General features: G+C 38.4%; 1 pseudogene across 1 annotated transcript; it reads right to left on the reverse strand.

Moving 5' to 3' along the window:
- Window positions 1-312: 312 nt before the first annotated feature.
- On the reverse strand, window positions 313-8754 carry LOC143690245 (ras-related and estrogen-regulated growth inhibitor pseudogene; annotated as a pseudogene). The gene is made up of 2 exons (XR_013179058.1): window positions 8231-8754; window positions 313-572 (listed from the first exon to the last, which is right to left on the reverse strand). The product of XR_013179058.1 is annotated as a ras-related and estrogen-regulated growth inhibitor pseudogene (transcript).
- Between the last annotated feature and the right edge of the window lie 7576 nt (window positions 8755-16330).

A 16330-nucleotide genomic window follows, 5' to 3' on the forward strand; every position in this document is an offset into this window, starting at 1 on the left:
CTATAATCCGCCACCAAATCCTGTCAATTCCACCTCTTAGACACCTTTGCAGTCTACCTACTTGTCTTCATACCAAGCTACTCTTGGTCATGATACTAGGGTTAGGGCTATAAACACTTAATGGCTCTCCTTGCTTCCAGCATTTATTTTGTCCATTTGATTCTCCAAACAGCAATCAAAAGAACCTTTTTAAAATGTAAATCTGCCACTCTCCTGCTTAAAGCCTTTCACCAATTTCCCAGTTTTTTTAGAAAATGTTTGTTTTAGTTTGCAAAACCTAACAAAATGCCATATACCAGAACTGCATCTGCTTTTACAATGAGAATTTATTAACTTACAAACTTATGGTCCTGAGACCATGAAATCAAGGCATCAACAAGTAATTCTTTCTCCTTGAAGATGGGATACTGGAGATCCTGGACTTCTCTGTTATGTAGCAAGTCTCCTGGGGGGGGGGGGGTCTCCTCGTCTCTCTTCTCTATGGGTTTCATTGCTTTCAACTTCTGGCTGCTCCATCGGTTGCTTTCTCAGCTTCTGTCTTTTTTTTTCTCCCTGTGCTTGAATTTCATTCTCTTAAAAAGGACACCAATAAGGGGATTAAGACTCTCTCTGAATGAGGTGGGTCACATCTTAACTTAAGATCCTACTCACCAAAAGATGCTACTTAAAATGGGTCCACATCCACAGGAATGGATGAATTTTAAGAACAAACTTCCTGAGGTATATATAGCTTCAAACCATCAGAATTCTCTAAACTTACCATAAAATAAAAGACCTCCAACCTATTCTCTAGCCTTGCCTTTTCCCGTTTGTACTAAGACTGCAAACTTTGGCTTCCAGATTTTTGTCCATTCAACTCTTTCTGTACAGAATAAAATTCTCCTCCCTTTGCATAATGTTTCCTGGGTCTTCAGGGATTTCAGTTATCAGCTTCTTCAATATTTTCATGAATGGATTTTCAGAATCCCTTCATTGCATCTCCTCCCCATCCCCAAACTGTCATATGACCTTCCATTGTGTAGTCATAGTACTCTCTGCCAACTGCTCCCAAAACATGCGTCAATCTGTGTAGTAATTTCCTGTTCATGTGTCTTTGTCCATTTGATATAATCTCTCCAAGGAGAGAACCTTATCTCCTTCTCCATATAGCTCCAGGGCCTAGCCATCTCTTGTACATAATTGCTTATTCAATATTTGTGGAATGAATTTATGATATGAAAATTGAATTCAAGCAAGTAGTGGTATCTAATTATCTAAGTGCTCTTTAAAAGGTACTATTTATACATAGTGTATGGTATTATAGATCCTTTGTACAAGGTACTTAGGAATTAAGGCTAACAATCTAAAGTGAGATTCGATTTCTATCTAGGCACACCAAAAGTTTGCACACGATGACAAAGACATTCATGAAAGAAAAGTATAGAAGATAGGATTAAACTATCCAAAAAACAGCATGAAATTTAGAATGTGGCCGATAAGAACAACAGGCAGTTATCAGAGTATAATAGTGCCAGAGTGATAATGCCATGTCTGGCTCTGTGACTTAGTAGCCGTGTAACCTTCAACAAATTATTCAATCTCTGTTTGTAAGGATAAAGTGTTCCCTACCTAGGGGTATGGTCAGGAGTAAAATCAATAGTATGTATATCGTAGGCTCAATGCTTAGCACATATGTTCCCAATGTATGGTATTTATATCTTAACACCTTACTTTCTACCGCTACCACTTAGCACATAATAGATGTCCATTAAGTGTTTGAATAAATATTGAGTAAAGAGGATGGAGACATACTGCTCACTTACACAGAGCCCTGGGGTTGGTATATACGACAAGATAGAAAAGTGGTCACTTAACAATGTCTTCTCCAAACAGCAACGAGTCTCTGTAGCCTGAGCAATGCCTTCTGGTAACTGAGAATGAAGCATTTTCTCACATATCCATGGAAAAACTTCCAAATGAAGTTATAAATATTACTGCCATAAATATCAATAACTTATTATAAATGAAATAAATTCCTTTCTTAAAATTTGCTCATTAGATATTTTTTGTTCTTCAGTTCCCGGCACTCATGGGCATTAAAAATATCGAGATGAACAATAAATGTTCTTGTTTGCAAGGACTAACCTCTGCCTTTGTTATGAGGCAGAGATGAACAGACAAACGGAGAACATATATACTGCTAGAGTGATAATGCTGTACACAGCTGAAGCTGCAGTTGCTATAGGAAGAGTTAGGAAAGCCTTCCCTGAGGAGGGTAGGTCATAATGTTGTCCAGTATCATGTGGACAGAGGGAAGATGGAAACAGTATGGTGTATGTGGGTACTGCAAACTGAACTGTGTTGGTGGAGTGGCAAGGGATTGAAACCAAGAAGTTAGGGTTTAAGGGATGATTATGATTACTGAATCATTAAATAGATATTCCTTTTTACTTTCTGGTATATTCAAGTAGACAGAGGGAAATACCTGAAATCTCTGAGCTGTAATCCAGCTGCCTTGATCTCTGATAATGATTGTATAGACTTTACCTTATGCCCTTGTGATTGTATAATCCTTGTGACTGACCCTCACTTGTAGCATTTTTCAACTTTGGAGTCATGTGATCATTAAAGACAGCCCCTAATCCTTAATAATGAAGGGCCTTGGGTCAGCTTAGAACTAACTCGATTCCAAAGTCATCTTGACAACTGAAGCCGGATCTAACCAAAATAGGCCTGCCTGGCATGCACAGTAGCTTAGACTTTAACCAATAAGTGACCTAGACTCATTATAATACTAAAAATCAAGCCCACCATCATTTTCTTACATGCATTCTTGTGACTAAGCATGTAATCGATCTGCACTTACTCAATGATTAGATCACTTCTAGTGCATCATCTGGAGTCATGGTACTCATTATCCTAAAATCTGCCCATCTCTTAATACTATCAAACTATCAAAGTTACTGCAGTTTTGGGAGATAGATTTTTGGGCCAACAGGTCACCTGCTTTCCTGCTTCGTATCTGGTAATAAACTCTCTTTGAAATCCTGGTATCTCAAGAAATGGTCATTGAGTGCATCAGGCAGAGAACTCACTGCCTTTATCTGGTAACAGGATAAAGGAGCCCAAGCCTGGAAAGCCTAAAATGGCATGCTGGGAAGGTCAGACGAGAGCAATAGGGAGTACTGAAAGGTTTTATGCAGGGGTGGAATGCCAAGGACAGAAATGCACTTTAGATTGAGCATGCATTTTCTATATCAAATCTAGAAGAGATTAGAAGCTTTCTCTTCTCTGCTCCTGTAGCAACTTATACATAACTCATATTCAAATTATCAAAATGCTTGTACCTCTCTTTGCTTGTCTTTCTTTCCTAAGACCAGTGATTCTCAAACTTGAGAGAGTGGATCAGAATCACCCAGAGGGCTTACTAAAGCATTGATTGCTGGGCCCCATCCCCATAATATGTGAGGGTGAAGCCCAAGAATTAAAATTTTTAACAAATTCCCAGCTAATGCCAATGATGCTGGTCATTGGACACACCTATGAGGGCCATTGCCTTAGATTATGATTTTGTCTTACTTACTATTTTATCTTTGTTTTGCAAACAATGACTGTTATTTAACAAGTACTCAACTATTTTCAAATAAAAGAATGCAGGGATGAACACATTCCACTAACAGGGTAAATAAATATATTAAACAGAATCATTTCTTTCTCCTCTTCATCAGAAATTAGCCAAAATGAGTAAAGGGCATATGCTAGTATAAATTGTGAGAGAAAAATAAAAAGGGAGAAAAATAGTGGTAGAATAGCACTTTAGCTAGGAATCTTAAGATACACATTTGCTTTCCAGTGCTTATATGAATAGAGTAGCCTTGAGCAAACTATTTTACTTCGCCCAGTCCTTTATGTGTGCCTTTGTAGGATGACTAAGTGGTCATTAACAGTGCTTCATTGAATAGGTCCTTTGAAAAAAATCTCAGAAAAACATTTTTTCATATAAAGTCTATTGATTTTAACTTTAATATAATGAATACTGTAAGTAGAAATAAAATTCCAAATGCATTCTGGCAAGAGTTCTCTTGCATTATGTCTGTAAATTTTTTTTACACTTGATAAATTATCTCACAGAGAAACTCTACAAATTCATTGTGCATTGACTAAATGCTGTGCTTTATCCATAAATACTTCAGTTACATTCTATGCTTTACATGGGTGGATTGTGTTCTGATTCAAAGGATAAAAGACCTTGATTAGGATTTATTTATCCAGGATGAGTCAAGTTTGTATCAACTGATTTTCACTTTCTTACTTTATACACAGTGACTAGATTTTCAAATACTTCTTTCCTGCTACATGTAGTTGGAATTTGTGACTTGGTCAGATATGAAATCTGCTTACCCTACAGCATATCCCAACTAACTTGACCCAGTAAACAGAGATGCAGTGCAATCTCTCAATTAAAATATAACATGCTTTAGCACAGTTTCAAAAAGCCTATTTGTCATTGATGTGAATTCACCAGAACATTAGAGTTGAGAAAAGATCACATTTCTTCAATTAAATATGGCTCATGATCTACCCATCTGGTAGTACGAAGTACGATGAAGTGTTCAAAAGATACCTCTCATTTTCTCAAATTTTTAAAAGAACACAGGGGGTTATGAATTCCAAGAGAAGAGGTTAGATTTTTGGTCTTCAGGACATAATGGTCACCACTGAGATGCATCTGTTCCAGGCAGTGGAGTGCAGCTGAAAGCCATCTGCTTCCTTAGCCCACCGTATACAATGTCAAGCTCAACTGAACTGAAGTCTCTTTATAACTGCGCTGCCAGCAGCAGGACATCTTAGCACCACAGGGATCTTAACCACAGAATTGACCCACCACTGACAACTGCATCCTTCAACTCTTAAGTCTCCCCTAAGGTTGGATTACTTCTTCACATTTAAAACACCAGTCGCTATCCCTGACCTCTCTCTAATCACTCCATTTAATTCTTTGATGGCATAATTCTCCATAACAAAGGCTATCTACCTTGCAACCTAGTTCACAGTCTTCCTTTCTCACAAAGACTTTCAATTCCTTGGCATCCTTATCTACAATGAATCCATTTCAACCTGGGCTATTACAATGATTTTCAAAATAGCTGACTTTCTCTCTACTCTCTTTCATTCTAATGCATCTTTCCAATTTGTGTTAGGTAATCTTCTGGAAACAGAACTGATTATTTTATAGCAGTGTAACTGAGAGGTTAAGATTTAAGGGATGATTGTAATTACTGAATTATTATTCCGTTTTTACTCTCTGGTATATTTGAGTAGATAGAAGGGAATAACTGAACTCTTTGAACTATAATCCAGCTGCTTGATCTCTGATAATGATTGTATAGCCTTTATCTTGTGCCTTTGTGATTATAAAAATTTTGTGACTAACCTCACTTGTACTGATTTTATATGTTCTTTTTTTCAACTTTGGAGTCTTGGGATCACTAAAGTCATACCCTAATGCTTATTAATGAAGGGCCTTGGGTCAGTTCAGAACTAACCCACCCAAGTCCAAAGTTATCTTGACAATTGAAGCTGGATTTAACCAAAATGAGCCCACCTGACATGTGCAGTAACTTAGATCTAAAACTGGCCTTTACCTCATTATAATACTAAAAATCATAACCATCATCATATTAAGGTTGCCATTTTCTTATCTATGTTCTTGTGACTAGCATGTAATCAATCTGCACATGCTTACTCAATAATTAGATCACCTGTAATTACATCATCTGGAGCCACTGTGCTCATTATCCCATCTTTGCCCATCTTTAATTCTGTAAAACTATCAGAATTACTGCAATTCAGGAAGGCAGATTTTGGAGCTGATAGGTACTAAGTGCTCTCCTGCTTCACACTTAGCAATAAACTCTCTTTGAAGCCTTGATGTCTCAGAAATTGGTTATTTAAGTTTATCTGGCAGAAAATTCATCACTTTTGTACAGTACCAATGAATGGGACAGCAAATTACAACCAGGTACAAGGACCCAATCTGGCCCACCACTTCCTTTTCTTTTTACAACCCTTCAGCAAAGGATGATTTTTACATTTTAAAAAATGTTTTGAAAAATAATTTTTAAAATGAGCAATATTTAATTTCAGTGTCCATCTGTAAAATCTTATTGGAACACAACCTTACTCATGAGTTTAAGTATTGTTACTGGCTGCATTCGTACTACAATGGCACAGTTGAATAATACAGATCATATGGTTTTGTGAGGTCTAAATTATCTGGCCATCTACAGAAAAACTTGCCAATTCCTATTTTAGAGAATTATTTGAAAATCTTCAATGATTCAGGGAATAAAGTCCAAAGTCATGTTTTCAAGTAATTATTTGCATACAGATGGTGAACATTTGTTTTTGTCAGCTAAGGTCTATTCTCTCTTATTGTTGTAACTGAGAAATCAAGATTTAAGGGATGATTTTGATTACTGAATCATTATACAGATATTCCTTTTTGCTTGCTGGTATATTAGAGTAGACAGAGGGAAATACCTGAAATCTCTAAACTGTAGTCCAGCTGCCTTGATCTGTGATAATGATTGTATAGCTCTTCTCTCCTGACTCTGTGATGGTAAAAACCTTGTGACTAACCTCCATTTGTACCCAGTTATCCAGTTTTTCAACTTTGGAGTCTAGGAACCACTAAAGACAGCCCTAATTCTTATTAATGAAGGGTCTTAGGTCAGCCAGAACAAACCCACTCCAAATCCAAAATTGACTTGATAACTGAGACTAGGTTTAACTGATGGGCCCACCTGACATGCACAGTAGCTTAGACTTTAACTTCCAAGTCATCCAAACCTCATTCTGCCATTTTCTTACATACGTTCTGTGACTAAGCATGTCATCAATCTGCACATGCTCAATAATCGGATCATCTCTAATTATATCATCGAGGGCCACTGTGCTCATTATCCTAAATTCTGCCTATCTTTTTTTTTTTTTATGAAAATGACGCTTTTTATTATATTCACATAAAAGAAAGTCAGTTACACCAAGATTGCCCAAATGCATTGGTGAATTAAAGCCTCCAAGTCTTACAAATTTTTGTACATATATCTATGCATTTATAAATACACATATGTAAAAGATATATGTTTTCTTTTAAAATAAAGTGCCCAAATTTTGATACATAGGGGTAAAATAAAGAAAAAAGAACCATAAAGTTTTCTCAAATATAAATTCTACTTTCACAATACAATAATCTTTGTGTTATGCACATATATATATTTGGTTGTGGTTAACTTTCACTATCCATTCTCTTCTGAATTCTTCTAAGTGAATTAATTTATCCAAAACATTAAAAGAAGTCATGTGGCCAACTGAATGAATCAGAGGCTAAGTTTTCTGTGTTGGATACAGAGCGTTGGCTCTCCAAAGGAAGGGTAGTTAAGCTTCATTTTTAATTTTCCTGTTTTTTTATTTTTGGAACAGTTATGTTCACACTAAAGTGATACACTGAGAGATAAGTTAACCAGAACAATTTTAAGCACTAAATCCTCTATTAGCATTCAATAAAGTCAGGGTTTGGTGAAAAGATTCCTACTGTCTCAGTGAGAATGGCCATGCAGGAACTGGATTGAGGGGTTCTGATGCCTCAATAAGGGTATAGTGATCAATAGATCTTTCACTGAGAGAACCAACTGAAATGGAAACATAACTCCTGTTAACGGGAAAACCCTAGTGAGAACATGTTTAGATTTGAGAATAAAATGAAGGATTAAATAAAATTAGATGATTTAAAATAATTCAGAAAATTCTCATTTCGAATGGGAACTAAGGCTTTTCCTCCTACTTTAACAGCTAAGCTCCTCCTTCTGTTTTATTTGCTGGATTTTCTGTTATCTTAGATGTTTAAGATAATCATTTGCAATCTTTGCCAAGAAATGGAATTTGAAAATACTTCAGCCTATTTAAGCAAGGAGAAGATGCCTAAAAATAGTTAAATATGAACCCAGCCATTTCGGAATCTCTGGTGGTTATATATCCAAACTGCATTAGAGTGTATCCTATTCCAGCAAGAAAGGGAGATATTCGGAATTGAAATTGCATAAAACATTCTAAAACATCCCAATATTTTGGAGGCTGGGAACAACAGGAGCCTAAACATTTCCAAGAGTCAAAAGAAGGAATAGGATAATTTGATTTAATTTTTGGAAGGAAGAAGAAGGTGGGAGAGAGGTTCTAATTTCCTGCCCACCTCCGCAAGGCCTCCTCACGAACAGAGCTGCTTAACTACTGATTTTGGTGAGCATCTTGTTGATGGCCTGCTTTACATGCGTGGTGGAGCTGCGTCTCCTTGTCTTGCCCTGGACCATCTTCCAGCGACGCATCTCCCGGCACAGCTCGTAGAATATCTCTGTGATGTTCCCTTCTCCAGTGCAGGTGGAACACTCGTAAAAAGCACACGCCAATTCCGTGGCCAGCTTCTCCCCTTCTTCTGTACTAACCTGTCTGGAGTGGTCCAAGTCAGCTTTGTTTCCCACCAAGATGAGAGTCACATTCTTGGGCTTCTTTATCTCATCCAGGATGTTTTTAAGTGGCAACACTTCCTCAAAGCTTCCTCGGTCAGTGATGTCATAGACGAGCACAAAGCCTTCCCCCCAGCGCATGTGTCCCTCCCGCTGAATGGTGTCTTCCTGGCCAGCAGCATCAAGTATCTCCATGGAAACAACTTCATCATCAATAGTTACTTGGTGTCGATAGGTTGACTCCTGTTTCTAACTCCTGCTGAACTCTGTTACCAATGACATATTCCAAGTTTATTCTCGAGTGTCGATTCACATCATTGGGACCATACAGTATTTGTCTTTTAGTTTTTGGCTAGACTCACTCAGCATAATATTCTCTAGGTCCATCCATGTTATTACATGCTTCATAAGTTTATCCTGCCTTAAAGCTGCATAATATTCCATCGTATGTACATACCACAGTTTGTTTAGCCACTCGTCTGTTGATGGACATTTTGGCTGTTTCCATCTCTTTGCAATTGTAAATAACGCTGCTATAAACATTGGTGTGCAAATGTCCGTTTGAGTTTTTGCCCTTAAGTCCTTTGAGTAGATTCCCAGCAATGGTATTGCTGGGTCGTATGGCAATTCTATATTCAGCTTTTTGAGGAACCGCCAAACTGCCTTCCACAGTGGTTGCACCCTTTGACATTCCCACCAACAGTGGATAGGTGTGCCTCTTTCTCCACATCCTTTCCAGCACTTGTCATTTTCTGTTTTGTTGATAATGGCCATTCTGGTGGGTGTGAGATGATATCTCATTGTGGTTTTGATTTGCATTTCTCTAATGGCCAGGGACATTGAGCATCTCTTCATGTGCCTTTTGGCCATTTGTATTTCCTCCTCTGAGAGGCATCTGTTCAAGTCTTTTTCCCATTTTGTAATTGGGTTGGCTGTCTTTTTGTTGTTGAGTTGAACAATCTCATTATACGTTCTGGATACTAGACCTTTATCTGATATGTCGTTTCCAAATATTGATTCCCATTGTGTAGGCTGTCTTTCTAATTTCTTGATGAAGTTCTTTGATGCACAAAAGTGTTTAATTTTAAGGAGTTCCCATTTATTCATTTCCTTCTTCAGTGCTCTTGCTTTAGGTTTAAGGTCCATAAAACTGCCTCCAATTGTAAGATTCATAAGATATTTCCCTACATTTTCCTCTAACTGTTTTATGGTCTTAGACCTAATGTTTAGATCTTTGATCCATTTTGAGTTAACTTTTGTGTAGGGTGTGAGATATGGGTCTTCTTTCATTCTTTTGCATATGGATATCCAGTTCTCTAGGCACCATTTATTGAAGAGACTGTTCTGTCCCAGGTGAGTTGGCTTGACTGCCTTATCAAAGATCAAATGTCCGTAGATGAGAGGGTCTATATCTGAGCACTCTATTCAATTCCATTGGTCGATATATCTATCTTTATGCCAACACCATGCTGTTTTGACCACTGTGGCTTCATAATATGCCTTAAAGTCAGGCAGTGCAAGACCTCCAGCTTCGTTTTTTTCCTCAAGATGTTTTTAGCAATTTGGGACACCCTGCCCTTCCAGATAAATTTGCTTATTGGTTTTTCTATTTCTGAAAAATAAGTTGTTGGGATTTTGATTGGTATTGCATTGAATCTGTAAATCAATTTAGGTAGGATTGACATCTTAACTATATTTAGTCTTCCAATCCATGAACACGGTATGCCCTTCCATCTATTTAGGTCTTCTGTGATTTCTTTTAGCAGTTTTTTGTAGTTTTCTTTATATAGATTTTTTGTCTCTTTAGTTAAATTTATTCCTAGGTATTTTATTCTTTTAGTTGCAATTGTAAATAGGATTTGTTTCTTGATTTCCCCCTCCGCTTGTTCATTGCTAGTGTATAGAAATGCTACAGATTTTTGAATGTTGATCTTGTAACCTGCTACTTTGCTGTACTCATTTATTAGCTCTAGTAGTTTTGTTGTGGATTTTTTTGGGTTTTCGATGTATAGTATCATATCGTCTGCAAACAGTGATAGTTTTACTTCTTCCTTTCCTATTTTGATGCCTTGTATTTCTTTTTCTTGTCTAATTGCTCTGGCTAGAACCTCCAACACAATGTTGAATAATAGTGGTGATAGTGGACATCCTTATCTTGTTCCTGATCTTAGGGGGAAAGTTTTCAATTTTTCCCCATTGAGGATGATATTAGCTGTGGGTTTTTCATATATTCCCTCTATCATTTTAAGGAAGTTCCCTTGTATTCCTCTCCTTTGAAGTGTTTTCAACAGGAAAGGATGTTGAATCTTGTCAAATGCCTTCTCTGCATCAATTGAGATGATCATGTGATTTTTCTGCTTTGATTTGTTGATATGGTGTATTACATTAATTGATTTTCTTATGTTGAACCATCCTTGCATACCTGGGATGAATCCTACTTGGTCATGATGTATAATTCTTTTAATGTGTTGTTGGATTCGATTTGCTAGAATTTTGATGAGGATTTTTGCATCTATATTCATTAGAGAGATTGGTCTGTAGTTTCCTTTTTTTGTAATATCTTTGCCTGGTTTTGGTATGAGGGTGATGTTGGCTTCATAGAATGAATTAGGTAGTTTTCCCTCCACTTCGATTTTTTTGAAGAGTTTGAGGAGAGTTCGTACTAATTCTTTCTGGAATGTTTGATAGAATTCAGATGTGAAGCCGTCTGGTCCTGGACTTTTCTTTTTAGGAAGCTTTTGAATGACTGATTCAATTTCTTTACTTGTGATTGGTTTGTTGAGGTCATCTATGTCTTCTTGAGTCAAAGTTGGTTGTTCATGTCTTTCCAGGAACCCGTCCATTTCCTCTAAATTGTTGTATTTATTAGCGTAAAGTTGTTCATAGTATCCTGTTATTACCTCCTTTATTTCTGTGAGGTCAGTAGTTATGTCTCCTCTTCCATGTCTGATCTTATGTATTTGCATCCTCTCTCTTCTCCTTTTTGTCAATCTTGATAAGGGCCCATCAATCTTGTTGATTTTCTCATAGAACCAACTTCTGGCCTTATTGATTTTCTCTATTGTTTTCATGTTTTCAATTTCATTTATTTGTGCTCTAATCTTTGTTATTTCTTTCCTTTTGCTTGCTTTGGGGTTAGCTTGCTGTTCTTTCTCCAGTTCTTCCAAATGGATAGTTAATTCCTGAATTTTTGCCTTTTCTTCTTTTCTGATATAGGCATTTATGGCAATAAATTTCCCTCTTAGCACTGCCTTTGCTGTGTCCCATAAGTTTTGATATGTTGTGTTTTCATTTTCATTCGCCTCTAGGTATTTGCTAATTTCTCTAGCAATTTCTTCTTTGACCCACTCGTTGTTTAGGAGTGTGTTGTTGAGCCTCCACGTATTTGTGAATTTTTGGCACTCCACCTATTATTGATTTCCAACTTCATTCCTTTATGATCCGAGAAAGTGTTGTGTATGATTTCAATCTTTTTAAATTTGTTAAGACTTGCTTTGTGACCCAGAATATGGTCTATCTTTGAGAATGATCCATGAGCACTTGAGAGAAAGGTGTATCCTGCTGTTGTGGGATGTAATGTCCTATAAATGTCTGTTAAGTCTAGCTCATTTATAGTAATATTCAGATTCTCTATTTCTTTATTGATCCTCTGTCTAGATGTTCTGTCCACTGATGAGAGTGGTGAAGTCTCCAACTATTATGGTATATGAGTCTATTTCCCTTTTCAGTGTTTGCAGTGTATTCCTCACGTATTTTGGGGCATTCTGGTTCGGTGCGTAAATATTTATGATTGTTATGTCTTCTTGTTGAATTGTTCCTTTTATTAGTATATAGTGTCCTTCTTTGTCTCTTTTAACTGCTTTACATTTGAAGTCTAATTTGTTGGATATTAGTGTAGCCACTCCTGCTCTTTTCTGGTTGTTATTTGCATGAAATATCTTTTCCCAACCTTTCACTTTCAACCTATGTTTATCTTTGGGTCTAAGATGTGTTTCCTGTAGACAGCATATAGAAGGATCCTGTTTTTTAACCCATTCTGCCCATCTATGTCTTTTGATTGGGGAATTCAGTTCATTGACATTTAGTGTTATTACTGTTTGGATAATATTTTCCTCTAACATTTTGTCTTTTGTATTATGTATATCATATCTGATTTTCCTTCTTTCTACACTCTTCTCCATGCCTCTCTCTTCTGTCTTTTTGTATCTGACTCTAGTGCTCCCTTTAGTATTTCTTGCAGAGCTGGTCTCTTGGTCACAAATTCTCTCAGTGACTTTTTGTCTGAGAATGTTTTAATTTCTCCCTCATTTTTGAAGGATAATTTTGCTGGATATAGGAGTCTTGGTTGGCAGTTTTTCTCTTTTAGTATTTTAAATATATCATCCCACTGTCTTCTAGCTTCCATGGTTTCTGCTGAGAAATCTACACATAGTCTTATTGGGTTTCCCTTGTATGTGATGGATTGTTTTTCTCTTGCTGCTTTCAAGATCCTCTCTTTCTCTTTGACCTCTGACATTCTAACTAGTAAGTGTCTTGGAGAACGCCTATTTGGGTCTAATCTCTTTGGGGTGCGCTGCACTTCTTGGATCTGTAATTTTAGGTCTTTCATAAGAGTTGGGAACTTTTCAGTGATAATTTCTTCCATTAGTTTTTCTCCTCCTTTTCCCTTCTCTTCTCCTTCTGGGACACCCACAACACGTATATTTGTGCAGTTCATATTGTCCTTGAGTTCCCTGATACCCTGTTCAAATTTTTCCATTCTTTTCCCAATAGTTTCTGTTTCTTTTTGGAATTCAGATGTTCCATCCTCCAAATCACTAATTCTATCTTCTGTCTCTTTAAATCTATCATTGTAGGTATCCATTGTTTTTTCCATCTTTTCTACTTTATCCTTCACTTCCATAAGTTCTGTGATTTGTTTTTTCAGTTTTTCTATTTCTTCTTTATGTTCAGCCCATGTCCTCTTCATGTCCTCCCTCAATTTATCGATTTCATTTTTGAAGAGGTTTTCCATTTCTGTTTGTATATTCAGCATTATTTGTCTCAGCTCCTGTATCTCATTTGAACTATTGGTTTTTTCCTTTGACTGGGCCATATTCTCAATCTTCTGAGCGTGGACAGTTATCTTCTGCTGCTGGTGTCTGGGCATTTAGTCAGATTTCCCTGGGTGTCAGACCCAACAAGGTTGTAAGATTTTTCTGTGAAATCTCTGGGTTCTGTTTTTCTTATCCTGCCCAGTACGTGGTGCTCGTGGCACACGTTTGTCTGCGGGTCCCACCAGTAAAAGGTGCTGTGGGTCCTTTAACTTTGAAAAACTCTCGCTGTCTGGGAGGTTCGCTAGCCGAAGCGGCTTGGAAGAGTGCCAGCCGGCCCGGGGTCCGAACGCAGGGAGGGTCGCTGGCCGCCGCAGCCCGGGAAAGCGCCCGTCCGAATTTCCTTGTTGGCCCTGGGCGCCAAGCGTGGCGGGAGGGCGCCAGCCATAGCGGCCCGCCCGGAGAGTGCACGTTCCCGGGGAGTCACAGGTTTGGAAGGGGCCCCCCCCGTCACCGTTCTCCGCAGCCTAGGGATTTCCGATCCAATTCTCTCAGTTGGTCCGGGGGGCCGCGCGTGGTTTGGGCGCCAGCCGCCACGGTTTGAGGGGACTGCCTGTCCAATTCTCCCAGCCGGCCCAGGAAGGGGGAAGGGAGTGACTCCGGCTGCTTGCCGCCCTGCCCGGTGAAGCCCGCGCCCCTCGGCGATCTCACCAGAGCGGGTTCTCTCAGCCAGCCAGCCATTCCAGGATGGGGTACACTGTCTTTTTTATCTCTGTCATGGCTTTGGGAGCTGTTCTGTATTGTTTCTACTCCCCTAGTAGCTGTCCTGAAGGAGAAACTAAGATCCGCGTGTCTTACTAAGCCGCCATCTTCTCTGCCTATCTTTTCTGATAGCTATAAAGCTATCAGAATTACTGTAGTTTGTGGAGACAGATTTTGGGCCGCTAGGCCATCTACTCTCCTACTACATGTCTAGTAATAAACTCTTTCTCTCTTTGAAACCCCCATGTCTCAGGAATTGGTTATTGAGCTCAATAGGGAAAAGAATCCATGGCCTTTGTCCAGTAACATTGTAACATTGATACCCATCAAAAGCAAGGGCTTCTCTGCCCAATGTGCTGAACTGACCATTACCTGAGACAACAGAGTTTCAAAGAGAAAGCATTTATTGCTACGCATGAAGTAAGAAATCAGAGGGCCTGGTGGCCGAACAATTTGTCTCCCCTAACTGCAGTAACTTGGATAGTCCTATAGTATCAAAAGATGGGCAAGTTTTAGGATGAGTACAGTGGCTTAAGATAATGAAATTAGAAATGATCTATCTATTGAGCATGCACAGGTTGATGACATGCTTAGTCACAAGAATGTACATCAGAACATGGTGGCCTTAGTATGATAATGGCTATGATTTTAAGTATTATAATGAGTTATAGGTCACTTATAGGTTAAAGTTGAAGCGACTGTGCATGCCAGGGAGATCCATTTTGGTTAGATCCAGCTTCATCTAGAAAGATAGTGTGGGAATGAGGATCTGTTCGTTTTGGACTGACAATTTCTTTCATTAGTAAACATCAGGGCAGTCTGTTGTGATTGTAAGACACTAAAGTTGAAAAACAGGGTTAGAGGATACAAATGGGGCTGGTCACAAAGTTTTTACAATCACAAGATAAAGGTTGCATAATTATACAATCATTATCAAAGATCAAGACAGCTGCCTTACAGTTCAGTAACTTCACAGTGACAACACTTGGATCCAGATTTTGGTTTGTCCCCTTAATAGCACCTTGGCTCTTGCTAACTTCACCACCTGTGGGATCCATGGCTAAAAAACCTAACTTAGGCTAAGTCAATTAGTACATTCCATCCCCTTCCTGACAGCTTCATGGATGAATATACCGAAGCTGGGAATATCAGAGCCAGTAAGATTCAATATTTTAGAATGCTGTCTTCCTATGAGGTTAAATAGTTTCTCTTACTCTCACCTTCAGAATAGAGAAAAGCAAATGGAAGCATGAAATTGCTGGGGAAGGGAGTAAAGCAATATATGGTGACATTGTTTGAGCTCCAAATCAAGCTATGCCTGAAGCCAGGTGGCCTGTGAACATCTCATTTATATAGCCAATATAATTTATCTTTGCTTAAACCACTTTGGGTCAGGTACTTCAGCAACCAAAGGCATCCCAGCTTGACACACTGTCTGTTTTCTCTGTAAGATTCATATCTGTCTCCCTGTCACCAACCTTGTGCCTGACACATGTTTTTAACATAAATTTTGCCTTCTTATGTTCTTTGCTGGCTTAGGGAGTCAGATAAAAAGTCCCCTATCTCCTGAAGTTACTTTTGCTTATTGCCCTTAATTCAACATTTATTCCATTGCTGTGATTTTTCTCAGCCTTGGGGAGCTGACTAGCTCCTAAGTGCTCCCTTTGTTTGAACTTGACCTGTGATTGGTCCAGCCTGTGTGTTATAGGCCCAAGACCCTAGATGCTTTCTCTTTCAGACATCATTCTTTCATTTCTGGCCTCAATGCTACGTTCATATCAAAACTAAAAGATAATGTTATCGAATGTGGGCTTTGGAGTTAGGCAGCCTTAGGCTGGAATCCTGGACTACCAGGTAATACCTGTGGGACCTTACACAATTCAATTGCCCAATGTGAAGTGAAGGAGATTGTATGTATCTCAACCTGTGACAGTGGAGGGAAACTGGCCCAGACCTCACATAATCACTGGTACAAAGAAAGAATTCAATACATAGCTTTTATTACTTTAGTAAGAAGAGAAATCATTATTCCTT

The sequence above is a fragment of the Tamandua tetradactyla genome, chromosome 7 (genome assembly GCF_023851605.1).
Source record: "Tamandua tetradactyla isolate mTamTet1 chromosome 7, mTamTet1.pri, whole genome shotgun sequence".
NCBI classification, from domain to species: domain Eukaryota; kingdom Metazoa; phylum Chordata; class Mammalia; order Pilosa; family Myrmecophagidae; genus Tamandua; species Tamandua tetradactyla.